The sequence below is a fragment of the Corvus moneduloides genome, chromosome 21 (assembly GCF_009650955.1).
Source record: "Corvus moneduloides isolate bCorMon1 chromosome 21, bCorMon1.pri, whole genome shotgun sequence".
Lineage (NCBI taxonomy): Eukaryota > Metazoa > Chordata > Aves > Passeriformes > Corvidae > Corvus > Corvus moneduloides.
In genome coordinates this window covers 1,370,687-1,390,836 of record NC_045496.1, presented here as the reverse complement: position 1 = coordinate 1,390,836, position 20,150 = coordinate 1,370,687, and the positions used below count along the sequence as shown (strand labels likewise).

Here is a 20,150-nt window from a genome sequence, read left to right as displayed (position 1 = left end):
TTCCATGTGTTGACTACTCAAGAATAAAACAGTTCTGCTTTTATTAGACCAAACTGTGACCAGTTAAAGTTGAAAAAAGCCTCAAAAATCCCCCAAGAAATACAGTTATCCAAATTTGTTTCTAGATGTCTGCCAAAAGGAAAAAAGAAAAAAATGTGGATTTTTTTTCTTATAAAAGCGAATCCTCAAGGCAGCCTTTAAACACCCCTCCAAAGAAACAGAGGCTGATTTTATAACCCAAAACTTTCTGTACCGCGTGGACCTTAAGTAGCACAACTGGTAGCACTACTGAAGATTTATGGCTTATGACTTGCTCATATTTAATTTGTAACCAAACACTTCCCCTTCCTCTTAGCTACCTCAGAACTTTTGATTAACTCTTGTTTTCACAGGTCAGAGGTTAAGCAAAGGAAGGGAAGCGCTCTGCAGTGAGATTGCCCAGAGCCCGGAGAGTGGAGCAGCCCCTCCCAGCAACATCAAACCAGCCAGGGACGGCACAGCACCCAGCAGAGCTGAAGTTCAAAGACCCCAATGAGCATAAATCAGATCGAGGTTGAAGAGTAAACAAAAATAAAGGGGCAACCTGAAATTTCAGCTCTTTTTTCAGCTTTACCCCCATTTTCAGTCTCCTCACTCTGATAGAGGCAGATCTGCCACAACCCCTGAGAATGAAAGCAAAGCCTCATCAGCTGGGGCTTGTCTGAGCTGAGGGCTGGATGTAGAACTCTGCTGAGCTCTCCCTCTGATGCTGGGGTGCCTCCTGCAGTGAGGGGCACTGCCCCTGCCAGGAAAGCTGCTCCTGGCCCAGCCAGGCCTGCCCAAACTCCCTGCAGGGCTGCACAGCACCTTGGTCACCTGTCAGCACCTTCTTGGTGGCTCCTTGAAAGCACAAAACATCATTATTTACATATGTCACAGCAATCAGGGGCAGCAGAACCTTGAGACAACAGTGCTGAGCTGCTGGGGAAACACAAAGGGTTCCAAAATGTGGGGTTTAAACAGCAGTGAAAAACCAACAGCTGAGGGCCAGGCTCAGACAACAGCACAGGGAGAAAAAGGAGCAAATCAGCATAAAAAGGACCCCAGCCATGGCCGTGGGCTGGGCCAGTGCAGGTCTGGGGCTTTGTCTTCCCCAGGACATTGACTGAAACAAACACCTGAAGTTGAGCCAGATCAAACTGCACCTGTGGATATAGAGCAGAAAGGCCACAACAGCACACCAAAAATGGATGCCTCATTTTACTCTATTTCTATCCCAAGCCAGAAGATGCAACAACTCTAAGAACAGCACAGGGGAAATCTTTAAGAACATTTACACTGGCATCCAGTTGATTTCTTGATCAAGGAAAAGATGCCTTCCTCAGGAAAAAAGAGCTATTTCTTATCCAGTTCTGAAGGATTACTAATGAAGAGAGGGTTTGATAATAAACGTCCTTTCTTTGAGATGTGAAAATTCCACCATTATAATTTCTTTTGATATTTTCTGAGCGCTCATTAGGATGAAGGAGAGTCATAAGTTACAGCATGTACCTCTCCAAATCCCTGCAGCTGTCCCACAGACACCGTGTCCATCCAGGGGCAAGGGCAGAGCAGGGCTGGGCAAACACCAAACACAGGGTGGAACCAGGAATTTGCTTACTGTTAGAAAGGTAAATCTCCAGTGAAGTCGGCTTAAAAAAGGAGAGACTCTGCAGGGTTACTTGTAGCAGGCAACCAGGAAGGAGGACGCAATAGGAGGACAACCAACCTGGGAATGCTGAACTCATCAAACCCAACTCCCAGGGAGCACGCCAGGGTTTGGGAACTTCGTCAGCAAAAATGCTCCATGTTGCAGTGCAGCAGCAGCAAGCCCCAGTGGCAAGGGAGACCTTTTCAAATGATTTATGAAGATTTGCCAATTACCATAGCAACCATTTATAAAACTAATTTTTAACATTGCCAGCTCCAACATTCCATTTACTGGTGTGCTGACACCATGAAAAAGCCGAGCCAACACCTGTGGCAAGATACCTGTGGCACCTTTGGTTTCCTCTGAACCTGTGAAGTCCCACCTTGGTTCACACAATTCCTAGAGCACCAGAGCAGCTCCTGGGCCGTGTATAGGCTGAGCTGCACTCAGGTACAGCTCTCATTTGAAATTAACGGGACTCAGTAACTACTCTGACATCAACACATTTCATGCAGCATCTCCTCCTAGACTGAGTTGCAAGCACACATAACTTTTACTCCTTCCATTCACACAGATCAGAAGTGGAATTTTTAACATGTATTTATTTATAACACATACTATATATATTTTGATAACAGCATAACCAACTGCCATCTCCTTTGCAAAACAGAACAGTCATTTCCATTTTGCAGATGGGCACACTTCTCTGTGGTGACAGGCTTACAAAATCTGTCTGTATTAGCCAGGATTGGTTTCAAGGAGTTCCCAAATCTTGACCTTTTTGCTCAGCACAATAATCTACAGTGACCTAGAACACAGAATACAATCATGACCTCAGTTATTATATGAACTATAGATGCATCATCACTAACTTCACTGACAAAAGTGTAAGGAAGAGGAAATTCAGGCCAAATGCTTCTTCTGCCAACACGACTCGTGCATGTGCCACTAAAACACCCAGTGCTTCAGTTCATGGACTCTGAAGAACAGATAATAACAAATAAGAATTCCCACCCAGGTCCTTGGCTGTGGCAGTGATGTCACCACGGAGCCCAGCAGGGTGACACCGTGCAACAGGAGTGACCTGTGCCACAGGGGCACCTGCACCTCTCCCTGTGTCCCCTCCACACCATCACTGTACCCAACGGCACAACTCCAGCACAGCAAGCAGAGTTGAAAATCCCAAGGAAGATTCAGCAGATTGAAAAAAGTGATGGAATTATTATTGTTATTATTATTATTATTATTACTACTACTGCCATTTTTCATTTCAATGTATGAAGCCAGTGAAGGCTCCTGGTGAAGAAGAACACATTTTCTGACCCACAGTGCCTGTCAATTCCTGCAGGACAAACGACAGATCCTCAGCAGGAACTCTGAAGGAGCTTTGTGGATAATCCCAACACTGTGTTTGAAAAAATGCAAGGATGGGAAACAGATCAAAAATTACTCCAGTCTCTTGGTGACTTGTTGTCTTACAACTTCTTGCATTTAAAGATAAAACTCTGCAATTCATACTTAAACCAAATATTGCTTCTTTCCATCCTCCTGTGCCTGGCAACTAATGATTCTCCCCCCAGCCAGCATTATTCCCAATCATGGAATTATGTTCTATTTTAAGTTAGTAATGGTTCTAATGATGAACTAAGTTATGTTTGCCAAGCCACAATGCTCCTCAGGGGTTCTATGCAAACATGATTTTAAATAGCAAAAACACATTATCAGAACACCTTTTCCTCCCCTTCATTAAAAGTATTAATTTCCCTTTTTAATTATTTCTAATTTCACCTTAATTTTTTACCAGTTAAGATAAAGTAAAATAACATTAAACTACAAATTTTTAAATCCCTTTTCTCTGCTCAAGAGAGGGATGACTCTCCACATGCTATAATTTTCCTTGCAGGAATACACTATCAAATTTTTTCCCCACCTTCCTTTCCTTCCGTCACCCAGTGTTTCCAGCATCTTTACAAAATACATTTGAAAGAACCACGGCATCACCAGACTCATTTGGGAATTTCCATAGGCTAAATTCCCAGTTCAGCCATTTCTCTGTTCCAGTGTCTTCCCTACACATCATGGACCTCAGTGCCTTGTTATTCTCTGCTCTAGACTCAGTCTATTGACACCTTCTCACACTTACCAGCTGAAAGCACAGACACCCCAAATCTCCATAGCAACCCCTGTGCATGTGGATGAGATGCAGCCTTACCTTCCACGGGAGCAGCCAACAGCCTCCTTTGAACATCAGCTTTTTATTTATTTATTTCAGTTTTGCCTGATTCAGATCTGCCCCACTGTAAGTGCCCCTGCCAGTGCACAAAGCCAGCTGCACGCTTGCCTCTCCTTGCTCCCACAGGATTTCTTCTCTTCCTGCATTTTCCCCAATTTTGTAATAAACTTCTCTTTGATTATTACCCATGAGTGATCCTTCCACGACTCAGCTGGAAGTTATGCAGCTTAAGCATGACTCATGTACATATTTTAGAAGTACTAAACTCCACAGAACTGGATCTCATCTTATGGAGCATCTTAACAAATAATTGTCAACAGCAAGTGCTTACATTGCTGACTTGCCATTGTGTATTAACAATAAAAGTCAATTACAACATCCCCTTTCCTGTTTTCCTCACAGTGTGACCATGTCTGAGCAGTTACAGCAAGTCTCCCTCGCACAAAGCCTCCCAAGTTCCCTAAATGCCAGCACTGAGCCCGGTCCTTCCCAAAGAGCTCCTGTGGCCCTGGAGCTGCAGCTCACAAAGGAGCTCAAGGGAGCTGAATGCCCCCAGAACAACACAGAGCCAGAAAACTGCAACAAAGAGATTTATGATGTAACAATTTTACATTTTAGTCAAGCTAAGAAGTGCCAGGAAAGCTCGAGATGCCCGTTCCGAGGGGCTTTTGTTCATGCACTGCCATTTAATTGGGACATGGCAACGGGAACTGCAGGCTGAGTGGGACAAAGCTGTCACCATTCCCCAGGCTCTTTGTGGTCACTCTAAAACCTTGGGGGGAAAAAGAGGCAAGTGCAGCTGCACTGTGGAATTTCTGTAAATAGAAGGAATTCAGAGGAGTTTAGCATGACAGTGTGTGGCATCGTGCAGCACCCACAGCCACCTCCCAGCCTCTCATGGAGAGGGGACAAAACAACTTCATTTTACAGTCTGAAAAATAAACTGTTTTTTCATGGAAAACGTGGCTTGGACTTTCACTGGAAAACATTTCATCCAAAACCAATAGGTTTTAGGAGCCTGGAGTACCACAGATCATCCTGGGAAGCAGGATTCCCACATCTACTGGCTCCCAGCGCCAGAACCACCACCCTCTGCTCCGTACAAGGGACTGGATGTTCAGACACAAACACAGCATGGCTTAGAATGTGCAAAATTTGAAGTACCTTCCATAGTCAAGCTTTCTCCTTGTAAATTACCAACCACTCTTAAATTTTAGAAAGCTTTCTGGATATTATGATGGACTACTTTGTGTTCAATTTATTTCAGAAGTATCTTTGTGGCCTGGTCTGTTGTTGGGAATGTCTGTTTTCCCTCTGGCAGATCATTCACAATCATGAGGTGTCTCATTCCTTTTCAGAAGAGAAACTTGTAGATCTTTGGAGTTTTTTAGTTTAAGATCAACAAGAATCTTCTCAAGCATGTTTGAGAGCAAAGGACTGAAGGAGTGACAGGAAATAAAGGTACATAAAGAAAAATATTTGTTTGCATTTACAGCACACACTGACAATTATGTCTGTATGCTCTTACTAAACTCACGGGCAAAGGATATCCCAAAAAACCCACTGGGTGAGAAGATGGGCATGCTGAAGGGCTTGACACTTCCTTGGAGTAAAAAAGTCAACAATTACGCTCCCTCTAACACCGACAGAAACACATTGACCAATGGTTTTACTCAGCTAGGGTAAAATGCTCTAAAAAACAAATATGAAGAGGGTAGAGAACAGCCTTAAACGGAGAAAAGTTACAGACGATACTGGCTCTAAATTATCTGGACTTAAAAAAAATTGGTTATAAAGGAGTTAGAGCAGTTTGGCACATGAAGCTGGATTTTAAAAAGCAGGATGCACTAGACAGCATGAGAGCCTCAAGATCCCCGCCAAAGTGACAATACAGAGAGAAGATTCCAAAGGCTTAGCTTGTCAAGGAATCTCTCTTCTCAAACCACGTTTAAAAGCACACATGAAAGTGCTGGAAGAGAGAATTCTAGATGTGGCAGACAATCAGAGATCCCACTAGGTTTGAGACATCTGGCATCAGTTGAAATCCATCACATTTCATTTGGGGATCAAAGCCTGCTGTTAAGTCTATCACAGGTTGAAATAGTAGATCCTGAACAGCCTTTTCATCCCAATGCAAATTAACCCTTTTTCCTTGACCAGAGAAACAGCTCCTTTTCATTACTGACTCCAATCATATGTGCTTGTCAAGCTATGCCCTCTAGTACTAAGTTTCAGCTGAAACTTCAGTAGCATTATGAACTTTTTATTATAAATCAAAAGTGCTCCCTCCCAGCCACCAGGCCCCATGCTCTGGCACGTGCTGCAGTGAGCTCCAAAGCCACTCTGGGACAGAGTTTGTGTCACCATCTGTAACGCAGATAAATTCCGGAAGGGAAGAAAAATCTTACACACCTCTGTGCTCAAGAGCCCCACTGCACAGCAGCCAGCTGCGCTCATCTGCTAAAGGGATTTGCCACACGCTGAAAAGTCAAAGCTGAGCATCAGGTGTGTATTTGTGATACCTGTGTATGAGCTCTGAGACACGATGGTGAGTCCTCGCATTTTGGTAAATTAACTACAGAGAACATCGGGAACATAGGGAATGAGTATATTTCAGTATCAGAGGAGAAATCAATTACATGTACCCCTCTTCTGCATTCCCCAAACCCACTTGTGTTCCCTACTGGCAAGAAACAAAGCTAAGTGAAGCAAGAGGTTTTACAGTTCCTTCACAGGGAGGGAGCTACAGCTTCATCAGAGTGAAGAAATATTCACATGCTCAGAGGGAGTACACACAGCTCCTAACAATAACCAAAGTTGGTAGGAAGTCATAAAAGTTAAACCCAAGCAGAGCTGAAAGAGCCAAGTGAAAAATTCATGATTATGTCAGCGCTGTGGTACTTGCAACTGATAATTTGAGAATGCAAGGGACTGGGCTAGGCACGTAAAGATCACTTTACTTACAGCAAACAAGTACTTGCAGAGCAAGATGTCAATAGGAAGGTTATAAAGATCAAGTCAGGGTCTGATATTTGAATGCTGATTGTTTATGTTTATGGTTTAGGATTCACAGCAAACATTCAGATGTAAGAGTAAGCACACAAAATGATAGTACTTGACTCTTCACCTGCAGAAACACCACTGATGAACCTATCCACAGAATTCCTGAAAATGTATGACACATAAATTAACAGAAAAGTCTTTCTGGCCCATTTCCTGGCCAGCGAGCCCGATTTTTATTTATGAGACTTCTTGTCTAACCATCAGCTTAAGCAAATGATTAAAACAGGAAATTGCCCACAATCATTTTATTCTCTGAATACTAAGATTCTAAAACACACTGAGGAAAGTTACTGCAGGTAATGCTCGCTCAGCGTGGAGGAAGATCTGTCCCTTATCAAGCACGTTCATAAACAGCTGGAGTTACAAATGAGGGGTTTTATTTGGGCTCCCTGCACAGCCCAGGGAACTCTGTCTCTAGGAAGCCACACAAAGCCTCTCTCCCGTGATTACAGAGTGCCTGGATCACGGTTCCTATGAACAATGTGCACAAGTTACTCCAGCAGCTTTTCTCAGCAGTTCCACCTCTCGAGCAGCCCCAGCGTCTCCAATTACCTCTGCATAACCCGAGGGCTCTGCCACAGCTCCAGGTTTGAAGAAGGAAGTTGCCATGTAATCTCATTGGGAATGTTGTACACATCTGTCAGCAGGGACAGGATGCTCTCGCTCCTGACAGATGCATTTGTAAGCCTTCAGACAGCAACCCAAAAGTGATCCATTTGTGGAAGAGAGGATCTATCCATCTTGTACTTTAACTACTTCCTCCCTGCTTTTTTGATGCTAGAGAGGGGGTTTTCCCCAAGGTGATGCACTAATTCAGTTTGTATTAGCTCTAAGATGAAGTTTCCAAGCCAGTCAGCCAGGGCCAAAGGTAATAAAAAGTGACATGATTTAATTACTTCTGTTACAGTTGTTCAGCAACGAAAGAAGGCGTGACACGAAGGCCTAATTAATTAAGTAAAATTGGTTTCTGGTCAGAAGGCAAGACCGGTGAAGTAGCTGGACTGACTGTAGTACTCTCAGCTTTATCCAATTCCACCAGTAGTGATACATTACTAACACTTGGCATTTTAAAAGTATTTTGACTTGCAGTCAAGATTAAAGCTTCAACAAAATCTGCAAAAAACTTCCTTTGACATACCTTCACTGTTCTTCACATTTACTACAAGTAAGTCAGTTAAATTAGTATTGCCCTGGATTGGCAATGTAGAGGGAAGAGAAGAAGAAAGCAGGGGTGTTTGTTTTTAGGGATCCTGGGTCTCAGGTCTCTCAGGCCTGTAGCCACCGTGAATGTGAATCCACTCAGGAGCCTTCTCCAGTTCAACTGATTTCTCATTTTCCTGTAAGTATTATGACCAACAAGATCACTAAGAGTCTGTGCACGATATACTGCCACCAGTGGAAAAAAACATGAATCCTTTTGTACCCCAAAGCATTCCCAGGAGAAGGTGGCAAACTGCACTGAAGGTGGAAAAGCTTGCAGGGCCAGGACTGCTGGAATGAGTGGAACTGCACAAGTAAGTTCACAAATTTTCTTCAAGGATATGGACTTTAAAGACACAGAGGACTAGAAGCATTTGGGATCACTGTAATGGAAGCAATAATTCTGCTTGTCCAGAACTGGGAGAGCTGATGAACAGCCCAGCTCTGGAAGCAGCTCCCTCTGGAAAGCATGGCTGCAGGTCTGGGAGCTCAGAACATCCCTGACAGTGCAAGGTCCCAAACCTGTTGCTGCATGCCCTGGAGCGTTTCCATACTCACCTTGCTTGCCCTGCCTGCCCCAGGATCCCAGTCTCCCGCTGGCTCTGGGCCCCACGGGAGGGTTTGGCCCTGGCAGTGTGTGCAAAGGGAGTGTGAGGAAGCTGAGGCTGCGAGCACCGCAGCCCCGGCTCAGAACCAAGAGAGAGCAGGGAAAATCAAGAATGGAACACACTCCGAGTTTAACTGCAACACACATTTCCCTGGGACACAGCTTGAACTCGAGAGCTCCAAGGTTTCTCCTTGGAGCACTGTGGAACAAACCCCCGTGGCCACGCGGCAGCAGCGCCCATCAGTGCAGGTTCCAGAGTGAGATTTGGAAGCATTTGCACAATTATGCTGCTCATAATTCAAACTCTGTTTTGTGTCTGTCGTTATAGGTCATTGTTGGCCAGATGGAAAATATTAAGGAAAAAGGATTGCAACTAAATCAATCGGCTGTAGAGTGCTGCCAAAAGGCCCCAGGCTAACTACAAGCAGATTTGCAGGCAGGCTCTGCTCCGGCACAAGGCGGGATCTGGCACATCCTCTGCCCTGCCTAACAGCAGGAGGGCACGGGGCCAGCTGAGAGTGGCTACTGTGCCAAACAGACTGTGCAGGGCTTGCTGCTTGAATGCTTCCACAGAAAGGCAGAATCGATGGGCTCTCTGTAAACAACTCCCTGTACTTCTGGCTGCTACTAACTCACAAGTGGGATAACTTTATCCCACTACAACATTAATGCAAGTACACAGCTCAGCCTTGGTACCAAAATCAACGTGGAAATAAATAAACACCAGTGTTAAAGGACAACACTTCAACTTTCAACTAAGAATAATGGTGTATGCATGCACATACATGGTGGAACACAAAATCAGCGTCTTTACTCCAATGCCAAGCACTGCGTGGGCATTCTTTGCAACCAGTGATTTACAAGTAGGGAAAGAGACTGAAGTTTGACTATTGAAAATATGAATTTTAGTATTTATTTCTAATATCAATACTTCCCAGGACGTACCATTTCTTTTTGTACAGCTCATGGCTGCACTTACCAATGAGCAGGTCCAGCTTACCTAGGAAGTTCTGCAGGAAAAAACATCTTCCTAATACCACCCAAGTAACCTCTTATGCACTCAGCATCTGAGTGCAGCCAGCCATGCCTGCAGATAAAACTTCAAACTCGCTAGATGGACATAAATAATTTCTGTCTCTAGTGGACAGTAAGAGAAAAAAATGATAGAAACAGAGGGGAGCTTCTGATTCAAACATCATCACCAGCTGATCACACAGAGTAAAGCTTCTGCAGCAAAGACTTCACATCCCCTACTCCAGCCATAAGGCATTGTTAGCTTATTTAAATTACTATTATCTTACTTAAAGATACTTGAGCAAGAGAAGACACTAGGCCTTACAGACTTTCTGAAAGAAACTTCTAGAGTCTACAAAATGCTTAATGGCAGAGAGGAAAATGGAAGACAATAAATGAGCAGATGTAATACAAAATTCTATTCTTCTTTTCCTGGAACAGTAGTTTGAAATAGCTCATCTCTATCTTGCAAAACTTGTAAGTACAATAATGGAAAAACCACAGGAAATTTGGGAGAGCTATACTGGAGACAGTGTATCAGGAAGAAGAAACACAAAGCAGATAGCTAATTTTAATTGATGTCAAGCTCCCTCTTCACTAGGTTCATCACTTTTCCATATATATTCTGACAAGCAACTGAAAATAAGAGCCAGTGTCTGTTTAAGCAAATCAGCAGGGGTAAAAAGCCTAAACTTTTGAGATGTAAACTGTTTTATAAACATGTCAAGTTAAGGCAGAATGCCTGCAGCACCCGGAGCCCCTCTGGCCCTGCACACGCACTCGGGGCGTTCGCACATTTTCCGAGCCACTTCAGCTCAATTTCCTGTCACCCAGCACAGAGAGTCGCCCTGGTTTGCTACAGTTACAGCTTGTAACAAACTCCAGGTCCTGTGAAAGAAGGTCAGGCTGCAGCTCCGAGTCCTGCCTGCCCTCTCCTCTTTTCTCTGTAAGGCCCATGCAAAGGAACTGAGGAATCTCTGCTCTCCGGCTCTCACTGACAGTCAGCTCAAGTGCTGAAGCCACTGCTAACAAAATAATAATGAAAAAAAATCTATGAAGGCATCAGAGTCTCAACAGCAACATTTTTATTAGGTACAATTCTGTTGTAGCGTTGAATCAGAGATCCAATTGCCCATGATTTATACATGTATTTTGTGGCCTTTGCCATGTCTAACAGAAGCAGTTTGCCATTTGCTTTCATCTCCCAAGCATTTTAAGTAGAACAGGGATTCCAGGGTCGATACACCTCAAGGACCAAACAGACTGTCCAAAAAATGTTCCAAGCATTTCCAACCATTACCAAACATCTTCTGCAAGGCTTCAAAGTATCATATAGATACGTATGGAAGCAAAACATTGATTTCACTTATTACCATTTTATTCAACATACAACTATAGTAAATCCTCAGAAAATAAAGACAGGACTTTTTTCCTACATAATTAACCAGCAACATTTTTTGTGTCTACACAGAAATCCAACAGCAAAAAGTGGAAGGAAAGAAACCAAGGTAAAGGGATTTAAATGGAGAGAAAAAGATGGAGGAGTTTTTTTGTTTGGGGTTTTTTTTGAGGCTGTGTCTGCCCAAGGGGTTATATACAGTCACTGCTTGCAGCTTTTACTTGTAATTACAACTTTAAACTAGCAAAAGAAATTCTTCCTCTGTTGTAGGACAGCCCAGTTTCATTATCAGTTCTCTTTCTTTCTTTTCAAAAATGTGTATTATATGTAAACTTCTTTTAAATAGTAATTATAAATTTAAATTATATAAATGAATAAAATTATTGATTTCACACAGACTGCACTGAATTAAGTGAAGCCTTACCAAGAAAAAGCACCCAAAACCTCAGCCTGCCAGAACAAAAGTACTCCAGGGGCACTCATGGCTTCTGTCACTAACGGAACCCAGCAGTCCCGGCTCCTCCTTGTTCTCTGTGCTGGGTCCCTTCCCCATCTTCCAATTCATTCCAAAAAGAGCAGTGTAACTACCTTCTCACCAAGCCCCAAACAGTGCTCCTATTCATTTACTTCATGTATGCAAAGGAAAAACACAAAGCATGAAGCCACTGTAAATCAGGTAAGAATCTTTAGTTAACAAGAAGAATGCAAAGGCTCAGCCTTCCCACGTATCAGATTGCTACTAAATACAGTAAAATCCTTGTTGTTAATGTCAGGGTCTGTACACTGCACAGAGGAACATTCCTATTAACACCAGTTCAAAGAATGCATCACAAATCTGTGCTTTTTCCTGTTCCAAACTTTCATCCAGACCCAGTAAGGATGGGACATCCTTCCTTATTCACCCGTAAATCCTCCTTCTCAAACAACAGCTACAGAACATTCTAGAACAACAACAAAATATATCCAACTTTCCAATTTAAGTATTTAATAATTTTCACAGGTTATTAAAGAATTTCTATAGGCCCAAGCTTTTGTTGAGCTGAATGACTCCAACCTGGCTCACTAACGTGAACAAAGTGTTCGTGGTACATGCACAAAGGCAGCCAAGTCACCTCTGGAGAAGTGGGTGAAATCCAGTGAAACCCCCATTATTTCAGCTGCTCAGGAAATACTTCAGTAGAAGTCCAGTCTGAGGCTACAAACACCAGCACAAGGATTCAAAGATGATGATAAAGATTAAGAAAAGGGCAAGAATCCTATTTCTCCAGTGGAAGAGGATGGAAAGAAGGGGGAAGCAGATTCCCGTTTCTTTTGCCCTCTTCCTCTCCATTTCTGGAAAACAGCAGTCAGTACTGGTCAGTGTCGCCTTGTCCTTGGGAGAAACCAGGTTCACTCCTCCCCTTTGCACCCACTATTCCATTCCTTAAAAAAATCCCACAGGAGATATTCCAACTGACAGATCAGCCTTACATTGTGTACACGTATAGGAAATCAAGCCTTTTAAAAGCACCTGAATCTAAACTCTAATATTTGGGTGTTTTAACAGTGCAGATTGTTCAAAGAATGTTGAACGTGTGGGATCTCACATCACAGTTGAGACACAGCAGAAAGTGTCATGGTAAATAAATGAACTCACTGATGGGGTGGTGAAAAGTACGATTTAAGGCAGGTGAGCCTTTGTGCAGCCAAATACTGAATCCCACCACAGAATCAGCTGAAGACGCACAGAATCCAACAAGTGGAAAAACTTGTAAAGAAATGAGTGCACATAAAAGAGGTTTTGCAAATTTAACCCTTTCATAGTGTGATAATGAGGTTTTTCAAAGTGCAATACAGCCCCATTTTACGATAATGTCCAAATTTTAAAATCAAAATGCATTCTCTCCCCACAGCGTCAATATTTTTCTGTGGCTTTTGGCCAAATCAATGAAAAGGGAAAATTCTAGAAGACAACAGGACAATTACTATAAAACAAGCCCAACCACAAACACTCGATCTCCTCCCCCAGAGGCTGTGGGGCTGAGCCCTCTCCCCCAGCAGGTCCTGGTGGGGCTGTGGGGCTGGACTGTCCCCAGCAGGTCCTGGCGGGGCAGGGTGGGCACTGCCCAGGGCTCCGGGCAGGGCAGAGCAGCCCCGGGCACTGTCTGTCTGTCCCATGGCTCAGGGCCCTGCCAGTTGGCATGCCTGGGCCAGGAAGCTGTCAGTTCCAATCAGGGCCCGGCCCTGCAGCCCTATTAAAGAAGTCTTGCTGGTTTAGGGGTGGCCACTGTTTCCAAAGCATGGGAAAAAAAAAAAAAAGGAAAAAAAAGAAAAAAAAGGGGAAAAAAAAAAAAGGAAAAAAAGGGCTCTGCTTTCCTTAGATTTGAGCTGGCAACTTTCACTGACTGGAGTTTTCAAGGAGCTATGAATGAGCCTAACAAAGGAGTTCTGTGGCCAGTTTCTGGCTGAAATCCATGTCAACAGTTTTTAAGGTCACAGGTCACAGTAACTAACATTTATTCCCAGCAGACCCCGCTCTAAACACAAGCTGTAAGTAGTACAAATTTGGAATTTTTCTGTAATCCCTTGAGATATTCCTGATCCTTCCACATGTTTCTGCTCAATTAAAAACAATTCTCACTTTGCACCACAAGAGAGGCCCCTGCTCAGAAATCTTATTCTGTCCTAAGAATAAATGGACAAAGACTGCAATCAAAGGGAAGGAAAGGGGGGAGGAGAGGAACTCACAACAAATCACACCAAAAACCTCAAATAACTCCATACAGAATCACATTCAGTTAGTTACATTTTCTGCCATCTGTCACAAACTATTATGGATTCATTTCTTTTTATCTTAGAAAAAGAGTGGTGCAGAGCTCAGCTATTTTGGCCGAGAGGGATTTCCACACAAATGTTTCTGCATTTCACTACAAAAGAATGATTTCAGTTTGGGTACAAAACCTGAATATCCACCAAAACCATCAAATTCAGTAAAACTGAAACCAGAGTTGCACATGGGACCTTTGCAAACCAGTAACTGCCCAGGAAGTTTGTGAACCAAAGCAAAACTACAGAAACTTGGGTTTGCTTCTGTTTTCTTTTTAAATAAAAGACCAGAGCTCTTCACTAAATCCAGAACTATCTACACTGTTCTCCCTCAAAAGCCCATGTGAAATCTGATGCCAAATTAGAGTGAAACAATAAAAATTCAGCCTCTTAATGTATATCCATTAGGATTTATCCCATTGTATTTGAAATCCTGAAATCCTTAAATAAAGTCTTAGAAAGAAAAGATATTTGGGTGTGAAATTCCCAAATTAGAATGCAGAATTTGATGACTGAACATCAGCTCTTACTCTACTGTAAAGAAAGCACACTTTAAGTTTTAATACCATATTGCATTGCAAAAGGTAGTCTGGAATTCCAATTTCCTTGGGAGATGTGGGTGTGTGCCACGAGAACCTCCAGGTCTGTCCCTCACCTGGGCTCACCCCAATCCCGCTGGGGTCTGTCCCTCACCTGGGCTCACCCCAATCCCGGTGGGGTCTGTCCCTCACCTGGGCTCACCCCAATCCCGCTGGGGTCTGTCCCTCACCTGGGCTCACCCCAATCCCGCTGGGGTCTCTCCCTCACCTGGGCTCACCCCAATCCCGCTGGGGTCTGTCCCTCACCTGGGCTCACCCCAATCCCGCTGGGGTCTCTCCCTCACCTGGGCTCACCCCAATCCCGCTGGGGTCTCTCCCTCACCTGGGCTCACCCCAATCCCGGTGAGGTCTCTCCCTCACCTGGGCTCACCCCAATCCCGCTGGGGTCTGTCCCTCACCTGGGCTCACCCCAATCCCGCTGGGGTCTGTCCCTCACCTGGGCTCACCCCAATCCCGGTGAGGTCTCTCCCTCACCTGGGCTCACCCCAATCCCGGTGGGGTCTGTCCCTCACCTGGGCTCACCCCAATCCCGCTGGGGTCTGTCCCTCACCTGGGCTCACCCCAATCCCGCTGGGGTCTCTCCCTCACCTGGGCTCACCCCAGTCCCGCTGGGGTCTGTCCCTCACCTGGGCTCACCCCAATCCCGCTGGGGTCTGTCCCTCACCTGGGCTCACCCCCAATCCCGCTGGGGTCTGTCCCTCACCTGGGCTCACCCCAATCCCGCTGGGGTCTGTCCCTCACCTGGGCTCACCCCAATCCCGCTGGGGTCTGTCCCTCACCTGGGCTCACCCCCAATCCCGCTGGGGTCTGTCCCTCACCTGGGCTCACCCCAATCCCGCTGGGGTCTGTCCCTCACCTGGGCTCACCCCAATCCCGCTGGGGTCTGTCCCTCACCTGGGCTCACCCCAATCCCGGTGAGGTCTCTCCCTCACCTGGGCTCACCCCAATCCCGCTGGGGTCTCTCCCTCACCTGGGCTCACCCCAATCCCGGTGAGGTCTCTCCCTCACCTGGGCTCACCCCAATCCCGCTGGGGTCTGTCCCTCACCTGGGCTCACCCCAATCCCGCTGGGGTCTGTCCCTCACCTGGGCTCACCCCAATCCCGCTGGGGTCTGTCCCTCACCTGGGCTCACCCCAATCCCGCTGGGGTCTGTCCCTCACCTGGGCTCACCCCAATCCCGCTGGGGTCTGTCCCTCACCTGGGCTCACCCCAATCCCGCTGGGGTCTCTCCCTCACCTGGGCTCACCCCAGCCCCCGCTGGGGTCTCTCCCTCACCTGGGCTCACCCCAATCCCGCTGGGGTCTGTCCCTCACCTGGGCTCACCCCAATCCCGCTGGGGTCTGTCCCTCACCTGGGCTCACCCCAATCCCGCTGGGGTCTGTCCCTCACCTGGGCTCACCCCAATCCCGCTGGGGTCTCTCCCTCACCTGGGCTCACCCCAGCCCCCGCTGGGGTCTGTCCCTCACCTGGGCTCACCCCAATCCCGCTGGGGTCTGTCCCTCACCTGGGCTCACCCCAATCCCGCTGGGGTCTGTCCCTCACCTGGGCTCACCCCCAATCCCGCTGGGGTCTGTCCCTCACCTGGGCTCACCCCCAGCCCCCGCGGGGTCTCTCCCTCACCTGGGCTCACCCCAATCCCGCTGGGGTCTCTCCCTCACCTGGGCTCACCCCAATCCCGGTGGGGTCTGTCCCTCACCTGGGCTCACCCCAATCCCGCTGGGGTCTCTCCCTCACCTGGGCTCACCCCAATCCCGCTGGGGTCTCTCCCTCACCTGGGCTCACCCCAATCCCGCTGGGGTCTGTCCCTCACCTGGGCTCACCCCAATCCCGCTGGGGTCTCTCCCTCACCTGGGCTCACCCCAATCCCGCTGGGGTCTCTCCCTCACCTGGGCTCACCCCAATCCCGGTGAGGTCTCTCCCTCACCTGGGCTCACCCCAATCCCGCTGGGGTCTGTCCCTCACCTGGGCTCACCCCAATCCCGCTGGGGTCTGTCCCTCACCTGGGCTCACCCCAATCCCGGTGAGGTCTCTCCCTCACCTGGGCTCACCCCAATCCCGGTGGGGTCTGTCCCTCACCTGGGCTCACCCCAATCCCGCTGGGGTCTGTCCCTCACCTGGGCTCACCCCAATCCCGCTGGGGTCTCTCCCTCACCTGGGCTCACCCCAGTCCCGCTGGGGTCTGTCCCTCACCTGGGCTCACCCCAATCCCGCTGGGGTCTGTCCCTCACCTGGGCTCACCCCAATCCCGCTGGGGTCTGTCCCTCACCTGGGCTCACCCCAATCCCGCTGGGGTCTGTCCCTCACCTGGGCTCACCCCCAATCCCGCTGGGGTCTGTCCCTCACCTGGGCTCACCCCAATCCCGCTGGGGTCTGTCCCTCACCTGGGCTCACCCCAATCCCGCTGGGGTCTGTCCCTCACCTGGGCTCACCCCAATCCCGGTGAGGTCTCTCCCTCACCTGGGCTCACCCCAATCCCGCTGGGGTCTCTCCCTCACCTGGGCTCACCCCAATCCCGGTGAGGTCTCTCCCTCACCTGGGCTCACCCCAATCCCGCTGGGGTCTGTCCCTCACCTGGGCTCACCCCAATCCCGGTGGGGTCTGTCCCTCACCTGGGCTCACCCCAATCCCGCTGGGGTCTGTCCCTCACCTGGGCTCACCCCAATCCCGCTGGGGTCTGTCCCTCACCTGGGCTCACCCCAATCCCGCTGGGGTCTGTCCCTCACCTGGGCTCACCCCAATCCCGCTGGGGTCTCTCCCTCACCTGGGCTCACCCCAGCCCCCGCTGGGGTCTCTCCCTCACCTGGGCTCACCCCAATCCCGCTGGGGTCTGTCCCTCACCTGGGCTCACCCCAATCCCGCTGGGGTCTGTCCCTCACCTGGGCTCACCCCAATCCCGCTGGGGTCTGTCCCTCACCTGGGCTCACCCCAATCCCGCTGGGGTCTCTCCCTCACCTGGGCTCACCCCAGCCCCCGCTGGGGTCTGTCCCTCACCTGGGCTCACCCCAATCCCGCTGGGGTCTGTCCCTCACCTGGGCTCACCCCAATCCCGCTGGGGTCTGTCCCTCACCTGGGCTCACCCCCAATCCCGCTGGGGTCTGTCCCTCACCTGGGCTCACCCCCAGCCCCCGCGGGGTCTCTCCCTCACCTGGGCTCACCCCAATCCCGCTGGGGTCTCTCCCTCACCTGGGCTCACCCCAATCCCGGTGGGGTCTGTCCCTCACCTGGGCTCACCCCAATCCCGCTGGGGTCTCTCCCTCACCTGGGCTCACCCCAATCCCGCTGGGGTCTGTCCCTCACCTGGGCTCACCCCAATCCCGCTGGGGTCTGTCCCTCACCTGGGCTCACCCCAATCCCGCTGGGGTCTGTCCCTCACCTGGGCTCACCCCAATCCCGCTGGGGTCTGTCCCTCACCTGGGCTCACCCCAGTCCCGCTGGGGTCTGTCCCTCACCTGGGCTCACCCCAATCCCGCTGGGGTCTGTCCCTCACCTGGGCTCACCCCCAATCCCGCTGGGGTCTGTCCCTCACCTGGGCTCACCCCAATCCCGCTGGGGTCTGTCCCTCACCTGGGCTCACCCCAATCCCGCTGGGGTCTCTCCCTCACCTGGGCTCACCCCAATCCCGCTGGGGTCTGTCCCTCACCTGGGCTCACCCCAATCCCGCTGGGGTCTCTCCCTCACCTGGGCTCACCCCAATCCCGCTGGGGTCTCTCCCTCACCTGGGCTCACCCCAATCCCGGTGAGGTCTCTCCCTCACCTGGGCTCACCCCAATCCCGCTGGGGTCTGTCCCTCACCTGGGCTCACCCCAATCCCGCTGGGGTCTGTCCCTCACCTGGGCTCACCCCAATCCCGCTGGGGTCTCTCCCTCACCTGGGCTCACCCCAGTCCCGCTGGGGTCTCTCCCTCACCTGGGCTCACCCCAATCCCGCTGGGGTCTGTCCCTCACCTGGGCTCACCCCCAATCCCGCTGGGGTCTGTCCCTCACCTGGGCTCACCCCAATCCCGCTGGGGTCTGTCCCTCACCTGGGCTCACCCCCAATCCCGCTGGGGTCTGTCCCTCACCTGGGCTCACCCCAATCCCGCTGGGGTCTGTCCCTCACCTGGGCTCACCCCAATCCCGGTGAGGTCTCTCCCTCACCTGGGCTCACCCCAATCCCGCTGGGGTCTGTCCCTCACCTGGGCTCACCCCAATCCCGCTGGGGTCTGTCCCTCACCTGGGCTCACCCCAATCCCGCTGGGGTCTGTCCCTCACCTGGGCTCACCCCAATCCCGCTGGGGTCTGTCCCTCACCTGGGCTCACCCCAATCCCGGTGAGGTCTCTCCCTCACCTGGGCTCACCCCAATCCCGCTGGGGTCTGTCCCTCACCTGGGCTCACCCCAATCCCGCTGGGGTCTGTCCCTCACCTGGGCTCACCCCCAGCCCCCGCGGGGTCTCTCCCTCACCTGGGCTCACCCCAGCCCCCGCTGGGGTCTCTCCCTCACCTGGGCTCACCCCAATCCCGCTGGGGTCTCTCCCTCACCTGGGCTCACCCCAGCCCCCGCTGGGGTCTGTCCCTCACCTGGGCTCACCCCAATCCCGCTGGGGTCTCTCCCTCACCTGGGCTCACCCCAATCCCGCTGGGGTCTGTCCCTCACCTGGGCTCACCCCAATCCCGCTGGGGTCTCTCCCTCACCTGGGCTCACCCCAATCCCGCTGGGGTCTCTCCCTCACCTGGGCTCACCCCAATCCCGCTGGGGTCTGTCCCTCACCTGGGCTCACCCCAATCCCGCTGGGGTCTCTCCCTCACCTGGGCCGTACCTGCGCCCCCGCGCGCCCTCTGCTGGCGCCGCCGCCGCAGCGCAGCCGCTCAGGGTCACCGCAGCCGGGCCCCGCAGCTTCACCGCGAGCCACAAAATCGGGGCAGGGAAGGGGAACTCGAAGAAGAGAGGCAGGTTCGACATTGAATAGAGCAGCTCTACATTAAAGACATCCACAGAACACCCGGAAAAGCAGGTTTCAAAGTTACCAGAGAGTTCATCAATCTGTGAAAGCTACAACAGCAGGAAAAACACTATGGTAACTATCTAAAAAGCAGATTTCTAAATAGTGTTGGTTAAAACAGTCAAAGCAGTTCCCTGCCAAATGGAATTGCCTCTCTGCTGGCCATAGGGTAACCCCACTGCTACTGAACTCCAAGAGGCGCCTTGCTGTGCTCTGCATCCACAGGGAAAAGCCTCTGAGTCACTTCAAAGCTCGAGTCCAGACCCTGACCCTGACTTCTGGCCCTCGAGTACTGGGTCAGCTTCCAACTTTCCTTCCAGAATGCTGCAGAAATTTTTTAAAGCACTCTCTGAGAGAAAACAATTTCCTTTTTCTGCTGTTCTTCTTCAATAACTAATCTAAACATGTGATGATTTTCTACCTCCAAACCATTTTACCATGGCCAGACCTAGAAAATCCCTGATAAGCACGTGAATATCATCTCTAGTAATAAACACCATCACTTAGTTCTTATATTGTTGCTGAGCATAGCAAGGAATATTTGAAGCTTGCTGCCATCCAATCTGTAATTTAAAAACAATT

At 49.3% G+C, this 20,150-nt stretch overlaps 1 protein-coding gene across 6 annotated transcripts in view; it reads right to left on the bottom strand.

The window, feature by feature from the left end:
* Positions 1-20,150, bottom strand: part of DENND1A (DENN domain containing 1A) — a 165,412-nt gene that overhangs the window by 93,322 nt on the left and 51,940 nt on the right. The window lies entirely within an intron of this gene.